The sequence below is a fragment of the Lycium barbarum genome, chromosome 3 (genome assembly GCF_019175385.1).
Source record: "Lycium barbarum isolate Lr01 chromosome 3, ASM1917538v2, whole genome shotgun sequence".
In the NCBI taxonomy this organism is placed as follows: domain Eukaryota; kingdom Viridiplantae; phylum Streptophyta; class Magnoliopsida; order Solanales; family Solanaceae; genus Lycium; species Lycium barbarum.
In genome coordinates this window covers 100377265-100383723 of record NC_083339.1, presented here as the reverse complement: position 1 = coordinate 100383723, position 6459 = coordinate 100377265, and positions in this window count along the sequence as shown.

The following is a 6459-nucleotide window of genomic DNA, read 5'->3' as shown; positions in this document are numbered from 1 at the left end:
TAGAATTTAGTTAGGTGCCAGTCATGGCAGGTTGAGTCGTGACAGAGTTGGTATCAGAGCTTTAGGTTCGTCGATCTCGTCGTACAAGGACATGTCTAGTAGAGTTTTTCGGATCGGTATGGAGACGTCTGTACTTATCTTCAAGAGGCTACCGGACACTAGGAAAAACTCCCTTTCCTTTCTTTCTTTCGTGCTACTTGATTCCAATTGGTATCTGCTGATTCAAATTGGTATCTGACTATCCTTCATTCTCTCGCAAATGGCGAGAACACAAGCGGTAGCAGCTAGAGGTAGAGGTATAGGCAGAGGAGCTAGCAGAGGGGCGGCCCCAGCTGGGGGCGGCGTCCCTGTGGTTGACCCTATGCCTCCAGTGGTTCCTAACGAGGTAGCGGGAGATACAGTCGCACCAGCCCAGCCAGTAGCAGTGCCAGTTCCGCCAGGAGCTGCAGCTGGTCAGGGTATACCAGATGCTATGGCACAGGTGCTAAATTGGTTGCATGGGTTAGCACAGGCCGGAGCTATACCTGCCGGTCCAGCAGGTAGGGGCGTAGGACGATCCCCAGGTCCAGACAGAACACAAGCTCCGGGGGTTCAGCAGTGGCACCTCGTTTTGAGGAAGTTTCGGGTTTTAAGGCCTTTTCGAGGCCAGTTGCAGGGCCGGTGATGACTGGCAAAGAGCATGATCTGTTTTGGAGGTTCACTAAAATGAAGCCTCTTGTGTCTATGGTACTGAGTCAGAGGACGCTTATGAGTTCTTCATCGACCGTCACGAGTGGCACCATAAGATGGGGGTCGTGGATAAGTACGGGGTAGAATTTGTGACCTTCCATTTCTTGGATGATGCCAATCTATGGTGGAGGGCATATGTGGAGTGTAGGCCAGCTGGGTCTCCTCCGTTGACTTGGGTTCAGTTTTATTCTGTGTTTTTGGATAAGTACGTTTTGCGTACTCTGAGGGACTAAAGAAAGGATGAGTTCACTATTATTGATCAGTGAAACTCGTCTGTTGCTGTGTATGAGTCCCGTTTCCACTCCCTATTCCGATATGCTCTTCAGTTGCTGCCCACTAAGAGGGAGAGGATACGACGATTCGTGAAGGGGTTGAACACTGGGCTTCAGTTCTCAACTCTTCAGCTTGTATCCACTGGGGCTTCATTCCATGAGGTAGTGGAGCATATCCGTGTTGTTGAGGGTATTGCCCCTTTATCTGTATTGAGGGGGTTGGGCCGGGTCTTGGCCTGTTATGGGCTGGACTCGGTCCAATTCTTTTTTTTTATAAGGCTGGCCCCTTTGTTTGTAATGTATACACATATATGTATATCTAGTGTATACATGTGTATATATAGAGTAAAAATAGGTAATTTAATAATTAGATTAAAAAAATTGATTTTGATTATTGGTAATAATATTTTAATTATAAACAAATTAGGACATAATTAACCTATTAAAATAATTTTACAACAGCCAATTGTGTTAATGGGCTTAATTACTAATATGGCCTTAATTGATTCTAATCCAACTGATTATTTCAATTATGGCCATATTTGACAAAATTAGCTGTCACGACCTGACTAGGGATCATGACGGGTACTCGGGGCTAACCACCGAGCACCGCTCATTCTATTACTCATCATACTCGTTAAGCGTACATTCATTAGGCTAATGCTCAAAACATAGGAAAACCATTTTTTTCATTTGGAAACATAAATACTTTTATACACATAAGCCCTTCGGCTATAAAAATAATATACATACAATAGTAACATCGTGAGACCATGCTACCCACACATACGTATCTACGAGCCTGTACTAGAACATTAGACATATGGACAGAACAGGACCCCGTCGTGCCCAAACATATATGTACACAAACCGTAAATCAATGGCACCTCCGGAATAATGGAGTGCTCTCAAAAGTCTGCTTATCGGCTTCTATAAATCTGGGTCGCCTCCCCGTCTACCTGTGGGCATGAACACAGCGTCCAAAGAAAACAGACTTCAGTACGAATATTGTGCTGAGTATGTAAGGCATGAATGAAATGAACATAATGGAGAAATCATAAGACATAAGATGAAGATATAACCTGCATAACTTTCAAGGGTGGATACCTTTCATGCCTATATCATATATAGTCATAGTACATGTATCGTCATAGCGCATACATCATCGTATCATATATATATCGTAATACCGTATCTGCTCATACACATAAAGCATTATCCGTATTCGGCCACGTAGTGGCTCGACAATATCACATACATGTCTTCCGTACCCGGCCATAACAAGGCTCGGTATAACTCATCATCATCATTGCCATCACATACATCTCATAAGCTTATCATAACTTTTCATAGAGCATGCATTTGAATTTAAAGACAATCTATGAAAATCATATCATATTCGTAGCATGAACTTTGTATAAATATCGTATGATAGACTTTATAATCTCTATACTTAGGCTCATCATTACCATCATCGCATCTATGGCATATCTCTTACCTTTATCTCATATGAAATCCTCTATGAATATAGACTCGTAATTTTTCGGAACATTGGTCATAGGACATCCATTAGAGCTTATAGACAATCTATAACAATATCGGGGTGACATAAGTTCGAGAACCCCCGATTACATTATGGAGTAATCATATTCATCATATCTCACCTTGAAGGAACTAACATTTTAAGGTGAGTGTACACCATGAACAACATCAAGAGATCGTAAGTAGGATCTTTATCTTCATAGACATCATATCTTGCTTTAGGATCTCTAGGCTTAAACTTACCATCATTATTTTCGTATTCATGACATATTTCTCATCTTTATCTCATAAGAAGCCCTTTATCAATATTGTCTCATAGTTCCCGGAATGTAAGAAAGTCATGGAGAGATAGGGAAATAATATCATAGGAACCATATAAGGATCATTAGCTTCGTAGGAATATCGTATCATGAGCTTTAGAACTTCTAGACTTAGATTCATCATCGGTATTGTCATGCTCGTAACGTCTCTTTTCTTTATCTTGTATGAAGCTCTTTATAATCGTAGACTCATAATTTCCGATATGTAGGAAAATCATGGAAAGATAGAAGGATTCATGCTATAGGAGTCATGACTTAGAAAGAAGGGACTAGCCTTTCATACCCCTTTCGTTTAACCATTTCCATCGCTTGATCGTTCTCCTTTAATGCTCACATTTCTACCTTCAAGAGAATTCGCATTCATATTAGCTAATCGATTATATGAACGTGCTTACTAAAGCTAGAGAAAATTGGGCAGCGTTTCCTTTATTTATTCAATTTTTCTCATAGTACATATCAACTCCCAAACGTCAATAACAATACCCATAATATCATACTCAATAATCTTCATCAACCATACATTATTCAATTCTCCTACTTCCATTTCAATGGCATCTATAACCATGGTCATAATACAACATTACCTTCATCCTCATATAATGTTTCCCCTATGTTCTTAATATCATTTGTAACATATCTACACCCGTAATATACGAAGAATCATAGTTCATATTAAGCAACTATTCAAAAATGTCACCATTCTCATATTTATAACCCATCTTCTATTTCCTTCTACAATCCAAGTGTTTCAACTTTCAAATACCTTAAACAACATGGAAATACCATAAATCTTACCTTAGATGATGTAGGAATAAACCTTGGGTGGAAACACCTCACTTGAGCAAAACCCTAGTTTCACCTTCACTTGGATTCCTTGCCTTGGATGAACTTTAATAGGTTTCTTACACTTGATTCACTTGGATTTATGATATTGATCTTTGATTTCCTTAGAATTCTTGTGGATGAAGGGTGTAGAATGTTCTAGAGACTTGGAGAGAAGTGGAGAAGTGAGAAAAATGAAAATAATAACGTGGGGTCTTGTATTTATAGTTGTAAAAAAAATCTGACCCGTCGTGCATTCTACGGACACTTATACGGTCCATATAAACTTATACGGTCCGTATAAGTGACCGTGAAATCGTCCCAACAACATATCAATTTTGTGTCCATTATACGGTACTTTATGCGGGCCGTATAATTTTATACGGTCCGTATAAGTGACTGTAAAATCACCTCTTCAACAACTTGCCTCTGTGACCATTATACGGCACATTATACGGGCCGTATAACTTTATACGGTCCGTATAAATGACCGTATAATCTCACCAATGAGGGACTTCACTGTGACCATTCTGCGGACTATTATACGGACCGTATAACATTATACGGACCGTATAATCGACCGTATAACTCATCTTTTCACTGATCTTTTTCTTGTCACTTCATTTGATCTCCAATCCTTAGGAAACCTTCTTAGCACTTGTTTATCACCTCATTAACAATCTAAGGGACGTTATAACTCTTCTCCAAAACATCATTAATTCGTTATTCATAAATCCTTCTCAATACATAACGTATACCTTGTCTTTCTTGGCAAACTTTCTTCTCTTATTTCGAATGTCTTTGAAATCTCATTTAGAATCATCAAATGTTATTTCTTACTTATCAAATCATCACATACGTCGTACCCTTCGTCAGTCTATTCATTGTGCATGAACGGAAAATTTTTTCGAGGTGTAACATTAGCAGACTTTAAAATGAAATTGCATTAATGACCTTAATTAAATTGAGCCAATGAATTTGGTCATTTCAATTAAGGCCATTAAGAGGCTAATTTTACAAAAATGACCCCAATTTCCTTAAAGCATGAATTGGTTAAATCAATTGTGGCCATAACAAAATAATTAAATAATTTAAAAATCAATTTGCAATAATGACCACCTAATTGATTAATTAAAACATTTATAGATAATTAAAAATAATTTTGAAAAATTACACAATTATACAAACTAAAGATTGAGGGTGAAATGGCTAATTATTTCAATTACTCAAACCCCTTAGATTGAAGGGAATAAAGTATTTGCTAATTTTGATTTTTGACAATTTAAACAATCAAATAAATGATTATTATTTTTCAACAAAAATGCCATTTTTCTTTTGATTTAATCTAACAAATACGTCATAAATGTCATAAAAAGTACCAATTAATTTCTAAATAATTTGTGATGTCATAAAATCCTTTCATTAATTTAAAGGAGCAAAATATTGATCTGAACAATTTATAAAACTTATTTAAACCCTTCAAGGTGCATAGCTCATTTTATTTATTTTTCAAGGACTTGAGTGATTAAAATAAATTACGGGAGGTCAAAAACTAGGTGTCAACAATGTTTTCATGTTGTTAGGTTGACTACCTCCAAATACAATCATGTTTTTAGCTTTAGTTGACTACCTCCAAATAGTCTATGATTTTTCTAACACTCAAAAAAATTCCTTGTGCAAACTGGGGCAAAAAATTTTGTTCATGTTATTTGTCTTTAAGAGTTTATCAGGACCCTTCTAAAAAATGGGAATAGTTCATTAGGACCCTCCTGGATAATGGGATCTACCTTTACTCCTAGGAGACGCACTTCCTAGTTAAAGTTTTGTTAGGTTCACCCATAGGAGACGCACTTCCTAGTTTGGGTTTCAGGTTTCGCTTTTAGGAGATGCACTTCCTAATGCAAACATCTACTTCTAGGAGACACATTTCCTAGTCAGAGTTTTTTCAGCTTCACCCCTAGGAGATGCACTTCCTAGTTTGACTCCTTAAATTTTTCTCCTAGGAGACGCACTTCCTAGTTAGAGCATTTGGTTTTACTTTCATCATTGAATTATTTTACATATAGTTTACGATTTTGCTAACACTCACAAAAAAATTTATGGTAAAAACTAGGGGTGTCAATGGTACGGTTCGGACGGTTATTTTATAAAATTTATATCATACCAATTTTTCGGTTATTTCATTTTGTAGAACCAAAATTAGACTTTTTGAAACCGTCCCATCATCTCGGTATCGGTACGGTTCGAGTAATTTTTGGGTTTTTTTATTTAAAAAAGAACATTATTTTATATTCACTAATGAAAGTTTAGATACGATAAGAATACATGAAAGACGACAAGAATAAAAATTGTTTCCACTATTTTACGGTAGTGTAAAACAATGTTGAACAAAGACCAGAAGTACAGATTAGATCACACGAGGGGGAAAATCAATCAAGATGAGACTCAAGAGCTATATCTACTAAGATTAAGTATCCACTAAGAGATATTTAAAATCATACGATAGGAAAGATATCTAATACTTTGTAGGATTCTATCCAAGATCATTGGAATACCTTGTATCTTACAAGCTAGTTAGTACTCGAGATGCTAGAACTACTTTAATTTCGCAAGAAGTAGTAAAAAAAAGGTTAAGTGTTGGAACTTTAGGTGTTAATTATGTTGCCGGCTTATAGTCGTTTTCATCATCCCCAACCCAAGGCCAAAATTTTGATATTTTATTAAATATAAATTTAATATAAAATATATTTTACACATATAACATTTTCGGTGCG